We start from the raw sequence: 16,633 nt of genomic DNA, 5'->3' as shown, positions 1-16,633 counted from the left end.
ACAGTAGAACAGATGCAGGGGGGGGGGCAGGGGACACAGCAGCAGGGGGAGGCACCTGTGGGATGGCTAGGTCCTCCATAGGTCATGGTTGATGTAGTTCTAGTTACAATAACTTCCACAAGGTCACCTGGCGCTGTAGAGTTTGGGGTCCCAATAAGGGTGTTGTGCACAAAGGTGGCCAGACACTTAAATAAAGTGGAGACAGCACAATCAAATCCTTCCATAAGTGTAGCTAGGCTAGACCACACACTGGATCATGTTAGGGTGTCTGGAAATTGCAGTGTCTTCTCTAACCTCTGTGATTTGTCACCAATACCTTTGTTTCTCTTTCCCAGCTTGATCCAAAAGTCTTCATTCCTGCTGAAGCTTAAATTCCTAATCGCGGGGTGCAGGTTTCTGAAAGCCTGAAGCTTTATAGTCACATGGTCCTAGGCCCAGTCTGAAGCACAGTAAGGACCTAGGGTGAGGTTATGAGCCCCCCCCCCCCCCCCATGAATGTAAGAGAACGGTGGTGAATACAGTGACCCTAGTTTTACACAGACTCTGCAGACCAGTCACTACATACAGTTACATCAGGTGACTCGCAGGTGATGTCTTCTCTGATCAGAGTCGTTCACTTTCCCTTTTTTTTTTCTCCATCCGGCCAAGACAGGTCGTGACGATTTTTTCAGTCAAAACTCGTCTCCATAGAACCTGCCAAACAAACTGTCATGAACGGGGGCAGGTAGGAGTGAGCCCTAAGCTGTCCCTAAAAACCACTCTCCCTGCCTACTTGCCCATCCACCCTAAATGATGGATTGACAACTGGGCGCCGGTTCCTTCCTACACCAAAGGGCATGGGCGACAGAGTCAAAACAAGCCAAACTTTACATGTCGGGAAACAAGTCAGGAACATAACGAAAATACTACAAAGCTACAAACAGGTATATCAAGACAGGATATAGCATAGATTAACGGCAGATATGATAATAAGAACTAGACTAGATATGAGGATAAGTATACAGCAGACAAAACTGGGAGATGCATGGGGATGAACAGGTTAACTGAGTGTCAGAACACTAAATGGGTCAGGAAATCAAGAGTAATGTTCACACTGGACACAAAACAAGGAACACACAGGATACCCCACTCCAACTATGGAGAGACATCAATACCAAATCCAAATTGGCTCCTAGCTAGTGGGCACACTCCCCTCTGTGATTAGGATAGGGGATAAGTTATAGATCATGGTGGGTCCAACTGCTAGGACCCACCACAATCTCCTGAATGGGGCCCCGGCAGTTTGCCTAAAACGGCCATTCCGACCCCCACAGGAAGCTGTGGCTGACAGGCCCCCTCAATGTATCTCTATGGGATATATGGAGGGGGCGTGTCGGGGTCGGTACCACCCTACCATCAGACTGCCAAGGCCTTGTTCAGGAGATCGCGGGGGGTCCCAGCGGTCAGACCCCCCGCGATCTATAACTTAACCCCTATCCTTTGACTAGGGCATAAGTTATCTTTAACTACACTATTCCTTTAACTATAGGCACATTTGTAAGATGCGCTTATAGTTATATGCGTCCCAGACCAGACATTGCAAAGTCGTGATGCCTACATTGCACGCATCGCCACTCACTTCGGGGCGAGTTAGACAGCTGCAAGGCCCCCACAAGCTCAAGGCCTTAGGCAGCCACCTATCTCGCCTAATGGGAGGGCCGCCTATGAACTCTCCATTCGCCTTAACTCTTTCACCTGGACTGAATATACATGGCCTACCTCAAAGGAGAGACCCAAATGAACTGATATCATTTTTGTCTCTGTAGAGGGACAGGCCTGGAGCAAGCTCCTTCCCTACTTAGAAGGTTGGACTACTCTGACTATTGTGGACACATATATTAACTTTTTGCTCACAGCTAAACCTTAAACAAATACAGTTACAATACAAAAACAATACATCACAAAACAGCATAAAAGTATAAAAGCTTCTGAGTGGGACACAACAATGGAGTTTTATCAAGGTATTTAGAGTAGTATCTCATATATCTATCTATCTATCTCATATCTATCTATCTCATATCTATCTATCTATCTCATATCTATCTATCTATCTCATATCTATCTCATATCTATCTATCTCATATATCTATCTATCTCTATCAATTACTATTTTGTATCCTAGTATTAGTCAGCCAATCACGTTTCTATCCTATTCCCAGCATTCTTTCATCCTGTAATTCTCTGCTCTCCATCCCTGTGAGGATTTGTAGGCACTGTTCACATGATGTGTTACTTTCTGCCTTTCTGGTGTTCCATCCTCCTATACATGTTCCGCTGGGCTGAGGCTTCTCGTGTTTCCCGGGATGACCTGCGTTTCTTGCCGTTGCATTCCTTGTACCTTGCTCATGCTCAGCTGTAATCACCTCTCTATAACACCCATATATTCTTCTATACAATCTTACTGGTGCCTTGTTTTCTTCCCAGATTCCTTCGTTCTTTTCCTTGGTTCCCAGAAGTAGGCATCCTTGTTATTTAGGTCTGGATCCAAATAACTTCTACAAAAATGCACAGTATGTCTTGGACTAATTTTAATACTCCACGTGGTTCCAAAAATCTGTCTGTGTTTTCTTTTTCCTATTTAAATTCTATAAAGCTTTTATTTTACACAGTGATTTTTAAAAGGGGTCACACAGAATAAAAAAAAATTAACAAACCTAGTTGCTTAATTACAAATATAGCACCCCATCTGCCCATGGTCTGGTATTGCAGCTCAGCTCTATGAAGTCTATGGAGATTATCTGACGTAGGTGGGGCGCCATTTTGGAAGAAAGTCATCATACTTTTCTAATCTTGTAAAATCCCTTTAGTGTCCCTCGCTGTCCATGAAGCATATACTGTATATTTCCTAAAAGTGTATAGGCCAATGGATTATTCATCTTCCCCTTCTTGATAGCCTTCAAGCTAACTACAGGGGGTCCTATGTACAGATTGCAAACACCCCACAAGAGTCTTACCTACAGGGGGTCCTATGTACAGGGGCAAACTACCTACAGGGGGTTTTATGTACAAGGGCAAACTACCTACAGAAAGGGTCCTATGTGCTGGGGCAAACTACCAACCGGGGGGTCCTATGTACAGGAACAAACTACCAACAGGGAGGGTCCTATGTGCAGGGGCAAACTACCTACAGGTGGGTCCCATGTGCAGGGGCAAACTATCTACAGGGGGGTCCTATGTGCAGGGGAAAACTACCTACAGGGGGGTCCTATGCGCAGGGGAAAACTACCTACAGGGGGGTCCTATGTGCAGGCGCAAACTACCTACAGGGGGGTCCTATGTGCAGGGGCAAACTACCTACAGGGGGGTCCTATGTGCAGGGCAAAACTACCTATGGGGGGGGGTCCTATGTGCAGGGGAAAACTACCTACAGGGGGGTCCTATGTGCAGGGGAAAACTACCTACAGGGGGGTCCTATGTGCAGGGGCAAACTACCTACAGGGGGGTCCTATGTGCAGGCGCAAACTACCTACAGGGGGCTCCTATGTGCAGGGGCAAACTAACTACAGGGGGGTCCTATGTGCAGGGGCAAGCTACCTACGGGGGGGGGGGTCCTATGTGCAGGGGAAAACTGCCTACAGGGGGGTCCTATGTGCAGGGGCCAAACTACCAACAGGGGAGTCCTTTGTGCAGGGGCAAACTACCTACAAGGGGGGGGGGGGGGTCCTATGTGCAAGGGAAAGCTACCTACAGGAGGGTTTCCCTACCTACAGAGATCAAGTTTCATAAATGGGGTCCTACGTAAAGGGGCAATCTACCTAGAGGCAGTCCTACATATAGGGGGTAAACTACCTATAGAAGGTTGTACCAATATTTGGTAAACTACATACAGAGGGTTCTATATACATGGGACAATCTATCTAGAGGGGAGTCCCATATATAGAGAGGCAAACTACAGTACATGCATGGGGTCCTACATATAGTGGGTCCTCCATGCAGGGAGGAAAAGGTCATGTGGCGGGGGAGGAAACTAACTACAGGGTCAAGCTATCCCCAGACTGACTAATGCAAACCTTGAAAAGCAGTACATTTTTAAGTTGATATTTTTTACAGCCCACAAATTACCCAAATATCCAAATGACCCTTCGTTCAATGCACTGATCAGTAATATTGTGAATCTATTGGCAAACTACATCTGTGGTCAGACTATACAAGAAGATCCCCGAAGTGGCACGGAGCCGCTAACCAATTTTTTCACTCATTGGGCCCTCGCGATCCTGCTGCAGGGGTCTGATGAGTGAGTATAAGTATTGCAACTGCTTTTGATGCAGTGATCAGTATTGATCACAGAATCTGAATGATCGCTGATGTCTGCCATTAGCTCCTGTGCTCGCTTCATTGTCAAAATGCGTCTCAGGAGGTGAATGTACATCCTTGTGTGTTAAAGGAGAACTGCAGACATAGACACTTATCTGCTATAAGCCATAGACACTTATCTGCTATAAGTGTCTGATCGCGCGGGGGGGATCCGAACACTGGGACCCCCCCATGATCTCCTGTATGGGGCCCCGGCTCTGCTATGGCTCTCCCATGCAGAAGGCATGTCGGCACGCGTCCTCCATGTATCTCTATGAGAGAGGTGGAGATTGAGGATGAAGCCGCGGTAATGCCGGGTCTCAGTACATGAGATCTCGGGTCGTCCCAGCTGTTGGACCACCCACGATCAGACACATTTCCCCTATCCTTCAGATAGGGGATGAGTCTATGGCTGCAGTACTCCTTTAAGTATTAGGGCACCAGGGCGTACATTTACTTCTCATGTCGTTCAGGGTTTAAAAATCTAAATCCTTCCAGTACTTATCAGCTCCTGTATGCTCCACAGGAAATTGTATTTCTTTCTGGAGTTCTTTTTTATCTGACCACACTGCTCGCTGCTGACACCTCTGTCCATGTCACGAACTGTCCAGAGCAGGAGCAAATCCTCATAGCAAACCTCTTCTGCTCTGGACAGTTCCTGACATGGACAGAGGTGTCAGCAGAGAGCACTGTCATAAGACAGAAAGAAATTCAAAACGAAAAGAACTTCCTGTGTAGTATACAGCAGCTGATAAGTACTGGAAGGATTAAAAAAAATTAATAGAAGTAATTAACAAATCTGTTTAACTTTCTGGCACCAGTTGATTTAAAAAAAATTTTTTCCACCAGAGTACCCCTTTAAGGGCGGATGCACACTGCTGTAATATTGTAAAAAATTCCAGGTCCAGGCCATATAGTCTGAGATGTGTCCCTCGGCTTAGCACAGTGTTTCTTAAACAGGGTTCCTCCAACTGTTGCAAAACTACAACCCCCAGCATGCCTGGGCAGCGAAGCACCCTGGTTGGGTAACACTAGCTGAGCAACTATGAATTCATAGAGGGACTGATAGGACATGTCCATTTGCCTTCTTGACTTTGCCTTCTCCTTCCATACTACAGCTTTATCCTCCCTGGCGCGGTGTTTGTTGCTACAGGAGTTGAGACTGTTGTGTCTGCTGGCTGCGGCCACCGCTCCGCTGGCGTTTTCTGTCAGCATGGGAATTTGGTTTGGAAATTCAATGTGCCACTCATAGCCAGAAATGAAAAAAATCCAACATCTTGGACTACAAAAAAATAATAAAAAATAAAATGGTGGATTACCAGAACATAATCCTGTAGGAAGTTTTAAATTCTTCTTTACAGAATAGATCATATTTATTGTATTTTTATTCCATTTCACAACATTTAGAATTTTTTGCCCTCTAGAAATAAATACAAAACTACAAGTACAGAGAGAAAAAAAATAACATTAGGTTAAAGGGAACCTCTACCCCGTGTGCAGGAATGTTAGTGTAGCTTGTGGTATAATGGAGAGCATAGGGAGAACCATTTTGTTTGGCTTTGCTAAAATATAATGTGTGCAGGAATGTTAGTATAGCTTGTGGTATAATGCATAGCGTAGGGAGAACCATGTTTTATGACTTTGTTGTAATATAATGTGTTCAGGAATGTTAGTGTAGCTTGTGGTATGATCTGTTGTGTGGGGAGAACCATGTTGTATGTATAGAGCAGGACATTGTATGTATGTCTATGACGATTGATTGCTAATTAAGTTTCTTTTTTTTTTTTTTAACTGTCCATGTGCTGAAAAAAAAAGCCTATGGCGGGTGCTTGAGATATGGAAAGGCTTGTGGTGTTGTACCCTTCACTCATGAACAGTATACAATCCTCCGGTCGAAGTATTTGGGCGTGACCAAGGTTATCACATAACATACAGTTCTCAGTGTTGCAATTAAATACAGTTACTACAGTTAGAAACTTTCCTTGCACCTACTTGTGCAGCAACCCAAAGAGAGCATAGATGGAGCAATGGGGAGGAGGCCTATGGGATGACTAATGCTTGTAGTCCTCAAGCTAATCATGGTCTTTGTCTCACCGGTGACTATGGCTGGAGGACTTCTGCAAGGATTCCTCACACTCTGTAGACCAGCACAGTGATGGGGGTTCCATTTTAGGTGATGGTACAGTTTGTTCCCCCAGGGCACACTCTGTCTGGCTGGTGGTGTTTCATAGACCGCAGGGTGATGGTTAAGTACAATGACAACAGCAACTTGTAACAGTTTATTGTTTCTTTAAAAAGTTTTTCAAAATTATTCAACATGGAAGGCACAACTCTTAGGCTAGGTTCCTACTATGGAACTTCCGAGTGAAATCCCAATTTATAATCTCACTCGGAAATTCTGATGCAGCAGATCCAAATTGCTGGCAATGGTATTTCGTGGCACAGTGCGCGCTATGGAATCTTAGTGGAGAACATTCTGCCGTTGAAATTTTGCTGCCGAAAAATCTTGCTCATTCTTTCAGCGGAATCCGCCTGGAGTAGATTCCTGTTTATGGGGACGGCATTGTATGCTGCACTCAGAATCTCCAGCCGGAAGTCTTCCTGCCAGAGATTCCATTGTGTGAACCTAGCCTTAGAGATCAAAGTCAAGTATGAACTGTTCTGGAGCAGACATTAGTGCTCCAGCCTAAGGGTCTATTCATATGGTAGAATTTCTGCTTGCGGAATTCCGCCTCTAATTAAAGCCCATGGACTTTTATGGGATTCCGCACTCCCATCCACACTTCTGAATTTCAGATTGCGAAATTCCTCAAGCTGAAATTTAGTGTGAATGGGAGTGTGGAATCCCATAGAAATCTATGGGCTTTAATTAGAGGTGGAATTCCACAACTGGAAACTTTGCCAGTGAATAGACCCTAAGGCCGGGTTCACACTGTGGAATCTCCGGATGGAATCTCCGGACGGAATCTCCGTTGGAGATCCCGCAGGTGGCACCAGGACCATGCAAACTTAAATGGTGTTCCCATAGACACCAATGCATTTCTGAGCGGATCTTTCAGCGGATCGGCTCAAAAATTCTTTGCGGTCAATGCGGACGACAAAGTCTGCTCTGTCCTGGTGCTGCCTGCGGGATCTGCGGGACAAAAATTCTGTCCGGAGATTCCACAGTGTGAAGACGGCCTAAGGCTTTTGGTTGGAACCCATGGTGTTAGGGCCTCTAGGGTCCCTGTTTTTTGTCCTCTTTACTTTGGTCCTTTGTCACTAGTCTTATGACTTTCTCCCTGAAGAGGGGACTGAATCATGATAGAGCTTAGAGGTGGGAAAACGCAAGGATAGCGAACACTGCAGGGATGAAGCTGCTTCCTTACATACTCGTACCCTTAAAAACTGATGTTTGTCAGTCAGAAAATTCAGAAGCCAACAAAATAGTTCCCATGATAGACCAAACTTCCCTAACTTTGGCGGTCATTGGGATCTTTGCGGCCACATGATAAAAAAGAGTACAAAAAATCCCGAGTGACAAATCGAATGAGTAGTCTGTATACAAAGGAAGTGAATGTATCGGGACTCATGTAATGGTGGTCATCCTTACCGACAGCCAGACGCCTACAGAGCACTCTTGATGGGGGCGCACCCACCCATCCAACTACCCCAGTAGTTAGGTGATTACATGAGGAGGAGGTTTGTTACAGTGTATCACCCCAGTAGTAAGGTGATTACATGAGTTGGAGGTTTGTTACAGTGTATCACCCCAGTAGTATGGTAATTACATGAAGAGGTGGTTTGTTACAGTGTGTCACCCCAGTAGTAAGGTAATTACATGAAGAAGAGGTTTGTTACAGTGTGTCACCCCAGTAGTAAGATAATTACATGAAGAGGAGGTTTGTTACAGTGTGTCACCCCAGTAGTAAGGGGGTGCATGTCAAAGGGTGGAGCCAATGGGCGGGGTTGAGGGGTGGCAAAACTAGCTTTCGCCTAGGGTGGCAAAAGTCCTTGCATCAGGCCTGCTGACAGCTCAACAATGACCTGAGAACACAACTCACTGCGGCTTTGCACCAAAAATGTATTTATTTTAAATTCATAACTGCTCACGATTCATCAAGAGCTCAGGAACAAAAAGAACCAAGTGATGTTTCCAGTGGATCGGTTCTATGCAAAAACAGCTTGTGGGTCCACTTCTGCCAGAGTACAATGCATTTGGAAAGTCTTCAGACCATCCAACTTTTTTTCACATTTTGTTATGTTTTGGCCTTGTGCTTATAAAAAAAAAAATAATAATACATTTTGAAATTTGTGAAAATGTATTAATGAAGAAAAACTAAAACTTCGCATGGACAAAATTATTCACACCCTTTGCTATAGCACTTGAGATTTAGCGCCGGCTCCTACTATATTTCGCTGAGATGTTTCTACATCTAGATTGGAGTCACCGGTGGTAAGTAGGTGGTATAGAGGCTAATGATAATGGGGTGGAGTACCAAAAAGGGGTGGAGTACCAAAAAGCTGTTTTTGGTCACAAAACATCATCATGTAGCTGTACACTCTTGGGGACTGATATATTCTTTAATAATGTTATCTCAAAACTAAAAGTAAATTCTACTTATTCAGCCTTCACTCAAAAGCTGGCCAATCGCATTAAATAATTGTTGACCGAACACACCATTTTTGGAAAGAGCAGTTGACCGTTGAATGCGTATGATGGCCTCCAAATGGCTGATGCTAGGGGAGAGAAGGATCGAACTTGTTGGTTTTCCACTGCTGATCCTTTTGGTCTCGAAATGTGGTCTCGAAATGATAAGCCCCCACCAGTCGGGCAGTGGCTTAGTGCCCTCTCTCTATCGAAAACATGAGTTGAGTGTGTATGTACAGGAGATGGACGGATCAGGTGAGAACGATGTTGGCCAAAAGCGTGTAAAATCTGTAGCTATCTTATGTGTATGGCTAGCTTAAAGGGGTACTCCGGCCCTAAGACATCTTATCCCCTATCCAAAGGATAGGGCATAAGGTGTCTGACCACAGTGGTCCCGCCACTGGGGACCCCGGCAATCTTGCATTCAGCACCCACACGGGGCGGAGTAGTGATGTCATGATACTCCGGCCCGTGGTCATCACACGGCAGATTCTGAGCTGGCAACACGACGTGCAGATTGCGGGGATTCCCAGTGGCAAGATCCCCGCGGTTAGACATCTTATCCCCTATCCTTTGGATAGGGAATAAGATGTCTTAGGGCCGGAGTACCATTTAAAGCTGAATGTAGGTGACACTGGATGGAGCATCTGGCAACTATAACTAGATGATAATATTTTGATTCTTTACCCTGAGCTGAAAAAATTTCTGATGACCTTCTCTACTTGACTGAGGGGAGAATCGCTGAACAAAGGCCCCTTACCAAATATGTGTCTTTTGTGGATCCATGGTTGGACCAGATGACCGTTTCCTGTTGGGAGCCAATATACAGTGCTTATCCAAACTGCACAAAATAAAATATACACTTCACATGGGTTAACTCATTCAGTGCCATCTACTATCTTCCATTATCTACCTTTTTTTTTGGAACTGTTCAAAGTTCGTGCTGCCACTAAGTGGAAGATGAGTTCAGTAAAAGTTATACTGCGACATCCTTCGAGTTTCAGTGTCTTGGTTTAAACCGTACCTGCCATATCCCACCAAAAAAAATATAAAGTTATATATTACTTAGTACCTAATCCTGATCATGTACTATAATTTTATGTGTCTAGCACCTATATTTTCCTCACAAATACCTTCTATTCGTTGCGAACTTTATTTGTCATTCTGTGCTCTGGAGGGGGCGTGTCCTCACTCTGTATGACTCCTCTTTCTCCCTGAGTGATGGGTCTCTTTATTCAATCACTGCAGTCTGCACTGTTTTTATGCTGCAGTTTGATAGGACAGGAGTGTTTATTCACAATAACACTTGGTCCAGGGCACTAAGGTCCCAATTAGAGACTAACTACCATAAAACTTAGCTTTTAATCAGATTACATAAATAAAACCTGGTGATTAGTGACTTAAAATTAGCATTACTATCTCCTATATATGTATATCACTGTGAGTTGTTGGTGTGACCAGAAAGTTGTAACACCAAAAGTGATCTCCAATATACCTCCTATTGTCCTATTGTCTGGTGGGGCCTACAGGCTCTTCCACCTTAATGATAGGTATGACTGAGTGGTGCCTACAGGTTTTTACTACCGACTACTGGTGGGGCCTACAGGCTCTTCCACTTTAATGATAGGTATGAGTGAGTGGTGCCTACAGGCTGTTACCACAGACTGCTGGTGAGGCCTATAGGCTCTTCCCCCGAGGTTGCTGCAAACCACAATCTTTTATAGTAAGTATATATTATTACAGGAGGAGTGACGCAATTAAAAACAAAAGCAATTGCCACCCCTCTACATGCTTCGGTGTCACCACACCGTCTTCAGGAGGAAATTGAGGAAACACCAGCCAGTAGCCAATCAAAATGTTCCAAGATCCCATCTAAAACATTACTTCACATCCTATTGTGTCATCCCTGTGTGTCGGCAGGTAAAGATTGCGAGAACTGTGAAGTTCCGCGCATATCCGCAGACTTATACTTTGCTGCGCATCTCATTTCACTCTCTGAGAATGCACAGCCTGTCACCGGCATTCACTCCGTCCTAGCTCGAGAGTTGGAGAATCAAGCACATGGCCGCGGACTTCTAATTCTGAATCATCCAGTATCGGTCATTTTGTGGATCATTCTCATGTGTGAAGTTATTACTGAGTCATTATTGTAGTTAGAATTTTTTTTATATATATATATTTTGTATATGTCGCAACAGTATTATAAAATATTAAAGGGTCACTCCGCTCCCCAGCGTCCGGAACATTGAGTTCCTGAATGCTGTGGGCAGCCTTCCGTGTTCACGTCCACTCCCCTCATAACGTCACAGCCTGCCCCCTCAATGAAAATCTATGGGAAGGGGGCACGATGGCCATCACACCCCCTCCCATAGACTTGCATTGCGGGTGTGGGATGTGACATCACATGACAGGGCGTGACGTCACGAGGGGGCGGGCGTGAACACGAAAGCTCGAACACAGCGTTCAGGAACTCAATGTTCCGGAGGCTGAGGCGCGGAGTAACCCTTTAATATATAGCATAGATCATGTGCAATGAAAGATAGTGAAGATTGACTAGAGGTTCAACGATGTATTATTGAAATTATTTATGGACATGTGATATGATAATATCCTTTATGGGTATATCTCTTTTTCAACATTGTGTGGAGTTCAGACGTTGAAGAGATATTCTCAATGTCACATTTAGAAAGTAAACTTATTCTTTGTGACATTATGGGTAAGTATGATGACCGGAGGTAAGTATCACCAATATTCATACATAGATTTATGGGTAGGAGGAAAGGAACTAATCAACCAATTATTAATATCTAAAGTTATTTACTAACTAAAATACCTTAAGGGAAAGCGGCAAACGAAAAGCCCTCATTTAGACCTGAGGGAGCCATACATTTCATTTGATGAATCCAACGTGCTTCTTCTTTTAGTAACAGAGCGTCAATATTGCCCCTTCTAGGGCCCCATTTCAGTTGACAAAAACCAATGAATCAAAGTACCTCAACATCTCCATTATATGCCAGGTGCATGTGATGCGCTACTGGAGTGTCAGTCCGAGTCCGGACTGTACTTAGATGTTGAGATATATGTCTCTTAAAGGGTTGGGTGATTTTGCCTACATACACCTTAGGACAATTACAGATAGCTATGTATATTATGTTTTTACTGTCACAATTAATAAATTGTAGAATATGGTAGGTATGTGAGTCAGTGGGATTCGTAAATGATTTTGTTTTAACAATGGTGGGACAGACACTACAATGACTGCATGGAAACGATCCAGCTGGTCTCTGCGGTAACCATGTTCCATCTCTTTCTTCTGTATCTAAATGACTATGGGACCAAGTAGCCTCTTAAGTTTCATCCTCTCCAATAGGTCACATTTGGCTTCTCATTTAAAACACCAGATAAATCCTTATCCATAGGGAGTAAGTGCCAATAACACCATAAAATTCCCATCAGCCGATGGGTATAACCGTCATAAGTCCCTACACAACGTATGATCTTAGACTCGTCCGTTGGTCTCGAATTAACAAGTAAGGTCCTTCTGTCACTCTGTGTGGCTCTATGAAAAGCCTTTTTGAGATATTTTTGTGGATAGTCACGCTGTTTGAACCTTCTGTAGAGGTCCTTACATTCAGTATTGAATTGTCCTTCTGTCGAGCAATTTCTACGGGCGTGTAAATATTGCCCTACTGGTATACTGCTCTTTTGGGTGTTTGGATGCCAACTTTGCCAATGCAGAAGAAGACAGTAGAAGTCAGTTTTCTGTAGATTTTCGTTTGAATGGTACCTGATCCATCAATATAGATGTTAAGATCTAGGAAGTTGATGGCTCTGCCTCCAAATTCTGAGATGAACAACATGCCTATGTCATATGTGTTGAAAGAACAAACTAATTCATCAAAAAGTGCCTTATCTCAGGACATCATCAGGATATATCTACCCCAAAATAAAATGTGAGATGTGAAAGCATGCAAAAAATCACCAAAAACAATAGTGTCTTCCCACCACCCTAAAAACAAATTAGCATAATTTGGTGCGCAGGGTGACACCATAGCGGTGCCATAGTGGTGAAAGAAGATGCCGTTGAATAGAAAATAATTGTGTGTAAGGATAAAAGTGAGAATATCAATGATAAACTGGTCGTGTTCTGAAAAGAAAGTGCTCCTAGTGTTCAAGAAATGTGTCACTGCTGTGAATGGTAGGTGGTTTGCCTCAATTTCCTCCTGAAGACGGTGTGGTGACACGAAACATGTAGAGGGGGGGCGATTTCTTTTGTTTTTAATTGTGTAATAATATATACACACTATAAAAGATGGTGGTTTGCAGAAACCTCGGTGGAAGAGCCTGTAGGCCCCATTGGACAATAGGACAATAGGAGGTATATTGCAGATCACTTTTGGTGTTGCAACTTGCTGGTCACACCAACAACTCACAGTGATATACGTATATAGGAGATAGACTGGAAGGTGAGACCGCAGCGGGGACTGACCTCCGTGCAAGTGACTACCCAGGCAGCCAGCCAAGGATAATACCACAAAAGTCCAGAAATCACCGCGCAAGCAGGTCATAGGATCAATAAAAGCTGGTTTTCTTTATTCCCAAAATAAAGTGAAACGTTTCGGCTATTGATGAAAACTATTATAGCCGAAACGTTGCACTTTATTTTGGGAATAAAGAAAACCAGCTTTTATTGATCCTCTGACCTGCTTGTGCTGTGATTTCTGGACTTTTATATAGGAGATAGTGACGCTAATTTTAACAGTCACTAATCACCAGGTTTTATTTACGTAATCTCATTAAAAGCTAAGTTTTATGGTAGTCAGTCTCTAATTGGGACCTTAGTGCCCTGGACCAAGTGTCTCAGAGTTATTGTAAATATATAGAATTTTGGTCCCAGACTTACCTGGGTTCATTTGTGTATGGGACAGGAGTGAGCACAGAGGAGTGCTAGTCCCGTGCACACTTACTGGACTTTGTCCATGCCTGGACATTAGCTTGGACAAAGATGATGCTGCAGCTGGACAGAATTATGTTCTGCATGGTATGGGGACCCCTAGTGGTCTTTTTTTTATAAGCCATGATTTTTATAAAAAGGAGACACGCTTTTTAAGGAGTATATTAGAAAGGTTGAAGAGTACCTGTCATCAAACCAAGTTTTCTAAACTAACTCACATTATATTCCCTAACTACTCCTAACACCCCTCCTGCCCTTAACACCTTAATAACGCAGGGTATTTTCCGTTTTTCTAAAAATCATAACGCTTTCAATTTTGCACCTAAAAATCCATATTATGGCTTATCTTCAATTCTACTTTGCTTTGACATCAGTCATTTCACCCAAAAATCCATGGTGAAACGGGAAAAAAAATCATTGTGCAACTGAAGAAAAAAAATGCAATATTGTAACTTTTGGGGGCTTCCGTTTCTACGCAGTGCATTTTCCGGTAAAAATTCCACCTTCTCTTTATTCTGTAGGTCCTTACGGTTAAAATGATCCCCTACTTATATAGGTTTGATTTTGTCTTACTTCTGGTAAAAATCATAACTACATGCAGGAAAATGTATACGTTTAAAAATGTCCTCTTCTGACCCCCTATAACTTTTTTATTTTCTGCATATGGGGAAGTATGAGGGCTACTTTTTTGCGCCGTGATCTGACATTTTTATTGGTATCATTTTTGTTTTGATCAGACTTTTTGATTGCTTCTTATTCACTTTTTTATGGTATAAAAAGTGACCAAAAATACGCTATTTTGGACATTGGAATTTTTTTTACGTGTACGCCATTGACCGTGCGGTTAAATTACTATTATATTTTTATAGTTCGGACATTTATGCACGCGGCGATACCACATATGTTTATTTTTATTTACACTGTTTTATTTTTGTATTGTGAAAAGGGGGGAGATTCTGACTTTTATTATGGAAGGGGTTAAATGATCTTTATTAACACTTAATTTTCACTTTTTTTTTTGCAGTGATATAGCTTCTATAAGGGGCTATAACACTGTGCACACTGATCTTCTACACAAATCACTGCCTGGCAATAGCCGGGCATTGATCAGTGTTATCGCCGCTCAACTGCTCCTGTCTGGATTTCAGGCACGGTGCGGTCATTCGGCGATCGGACAGCGAGGAGGCAGGTAGGGACCCTCCAGCTGTTCAGCAAGCTGTTCGGGATGCCGCAATTCCATTGTGGCAGTCCCGAACAGCTCAACTGAGTTAACCGGAAAAGTTTACTTTCACTTTAGACGCGGCGATCAACTTTGATCGCCATGTCTGAAGGGTTAATACTGGGCATCACCGCGATATGACGCTGAGTCAGCGCGTTACCCCGCTCATGACGTATGCATACGTCACATAGCGGGAAGGGGTTAAAAAAACTTTCCGAACTTTAAAAAGCTGTGTATCATACTTTCCCCTTGCTCACATTGTGTGAGCTCCCGGCAGGAGAAAGTGGGTGTCCCCCAGCAGGCGCAACGTCACTGAAGCCTGTGAGAGCTGTACGTCATCATGCCTTGCACACACTTCCTGAGTTTGGTCTCCTGCCAGGCCAGGAGGAGACCAAACAAACTGTTTGACTTGCGCAGGGAACAGAACAGAGCCATCTAGTGGCTGTTCTTTTTATCACATAATAAAACACATAAAGGTTGAGAATTTTAACAGTAAGTAAATAGCAAAGTGTCTTATAATTACATAAGGAACAATATATTAAAAGTTTAGTTTGGTGACAGGTACTTTTTAATGTTTTCACACGATATACAACATATAAAAAGTTTTTTTTTTTATCTGACAGCGCCTTCCACACATCAATGGCCAGGACACTGTTACCAGTAAGTTTCCCCTGGGAAGCAGACTATAAATCATCAGTGCAGTCCCCTACCTTTGACAACTATGTGGGGACTCTAAAGGGACCCTTGGCTTTACCAACACAATAGCCACATGTGATATCTTTATGGTGACTGAGACTGGAAATTCTTATCCAGCTCAACTAAGTCTATGGAATACAGTAGCTAATTTCAGCCTTGGACATATAGACTAGTGACCTGTTCACATGCCCTAAAATAAAACAGTATACAAAAAAAGCCATAGTCATTTCCATTCACTTTAAGAGAATTCGTTATTAGAACTTTGACATTCAGTTGCCCGTTTGTGTCTCCGCCATCTGGACTTTGCTTGGTAATGTGCCATTTGTTGACATGTATATTAGACCGATCCCGTAAACAAAGGTTAATGGTTTGTTTGTTGGGTCGAGATTCCAAAACGTATTCCACTTAACGTTGTTTGTGTTTATGACAGTGTGGATTACTGTTTTCGGCGGAATAAGACCATTGTCATGGAGACGGTGAACCTGCTACTATATGAGCTATAAACACAGCTGCTAAGAATCTTTTTGCCATGCAAGTGGAATTCCAACGGGAGAAAAATAAACTTCTAAAGCACTTGTTTCAAAGGCACACATGTTTAGTTTTATTTTCGCATATATAGTTATTGGCTGAAATAATTTTCATGTGTAGGCCATAAAAGTGAACACATTTTTACAAATGATGTATGTGTTGCCATGTACTGTATTCATCATGGCTGGAGCGGTCCATATGTTTCGAGAGCTGACAAATTAAAGTTCAAGCTACTTCTAATTTTCCCATCTCATTCTCCAACCTGGCCAAAAAG

At 43.2% G+C, this 16,633-nt stretch overlaps 1 long non-coding RNA gene across 6 annotated transcripts in view; it reads left to right on the top strand.

The window, feature by feature from the left end:
• Nucleotides 1–5,644, top strand: part of LOC130363053 (uncharacterized) — a 33,923-nt gene extending 28,279 nt beyond the window's left edge. For 4 of the 6 annotated variants that reach the window (XR_008891699.1, XR_008891700.1, XR_008891698.1 and 1 more), the window contains exons 5-6: nt 336–462; nt 2,464–2,691. This is a non-coding gene — a long non-coding RNA (uncharacterized LOC130363053). Of the gene's footprint in view, nt 1–335; nt 463–2,463; nt 2,692–5,450 lie in introns of those variants that run through there. The other 2 variants (XR_008891702.1, XR_008891703.1) reach the window with 2 other exon arrangements.
• The last annotated feature ends 10,989 nt before the right edge of the window (nt 5,645–16,633 follow it).

Source organism: Hyla sarda, chromosome 3 (assembly GCF_029499605.1).
Source record: "Hyla sarda isolate aHylSar1 chromosome 3, aHylSar1.hap1, whole genome shotgun sequence".
In the NCBI taxonomy this organism is placed as follows: domain Eukaryota; kingdom Metazoa; phylum Chordata; class Amphibia; order Anura; family Hylidae; genus Hyla; species Hyla sarda.
Note: the sequence above shows the minus strand (reverse complement) of the source record. Positions and strands in the feature narration are given on the sequence as shown.